This window comes from Arachis hypogaea, chromosome 11 (assembly GCF_003086295.3).
Source record: "Arachis hypogaea cultivar Tifrunner chromosome 11, arahy.Tifrunner.gnm2.J5K5, whole genome shotgun sequence".
NCBI lineage: Eukaryota > Viridiplantae > Streptophyta > Magnoliopsida > Fabales > Fabaceae > Arachis > Arachis hypogaea.
In genome coordinates, this window is record NC_092046.1 from 56,979,072 (window position 1) to 56,980,376 (window position 1,305).

The following is a 1,305-nucleotide window of genomic DNA, read 5'->3' on the forward strand; positions in this document are numbered from 1 at the left end:
TTTTACTCCCTCTCTATTACATGTAATTAATTGATTCTTAATCTCATCTCCCTTCTGAGTCGGGTTTCTTATTTCGGTAGAAAAATCGACAAGTTTGGAATAATCTTTGTAGAACTTTCCAGCTTCTTCCAGTGTCTTGAAAGTCATCCCAACCTTTGGGACAAATTGTTCATCCACAACACACCTGGACTGTAAAATGAACTGAAAATATTATTAAATTAAAATCATTGTATTATACCAAATGAACCAAACATTTATCCATTATATCAATTCGAATTTAGCAACACCTACGTCTAGAATGAACCGAAAATATTATCAAAGCGAAACCATTGTATAATACTAAATGAACCAAAAATTGTGCATTATATAAAAATTAAAATTCAGAACACCTGCGTCTTGAATGAAATGAGAAATACCATCACAAAACCAATGTACAATTCTAAATGAACATAAAATTGTGTTCATAAATAACTGGATTTAGTGATTGTATTCCATTCAATTCAGTTCAAAATTGAATAATCCAAACCTCGTCTGCTTGATTCGATTCAAAAGAATAATTAAAATTTCTCTCATTCAACTGATTTGAAGTTGAATCATTCATTGTTTTGATATGTGATACACGGAATTGTGATCACACTTTTCACAACTCCGGTACAACTAACCAGCAAGTGCACTGGGTCGTCCAAGTAATAAAACCTTACACGAGTAAGGGTCGATCCCACGGAGATTACCGGTTTGATGTAAGCTATGGTCATCCTGTAAATCTTAGTCAAGCGGATTCAATTGGTTATGAGTTTTGATAATTGAAAGATAAATAAAACGTAAATTAAAATAAAGATACTTACGTAATTCATTGGTGAGAATTTCAGATAAGCGTTTGGAGATGCTTTGTTGCTTCTGAACTTCTGCTTTCCTATTGTCTTCATCCAATCATGCATGCTCCCTTCCATGGCAAGCTGTATGTTGGTGGATCACCATTGTCAATGGCTACCATCTGTTCTCTCAGTGAAAATGGTCCAAGCACGGTTTCTGTGTGGCTAATCAACTGTCGGATCTCTCATCTCGGATGAAAAATACCAGGCACAGCTACCGCACGGCTAATCACGGGTCACCCCTTCACTCTGACTTAACTGAATTAAGTACAAGAGTATATCTTGGAGAAGAAGTAAGCATGAACTGAAAGAGAAATAATAGTACTTGCATTAATTCATGAAGAACAGCAGAGCTCTGGACCTTAATCTATGAGGTATAGAAACTCCACCGTTGAAAAATACATAAGAGAAAATAGCCTAGGCATGGCCGTGA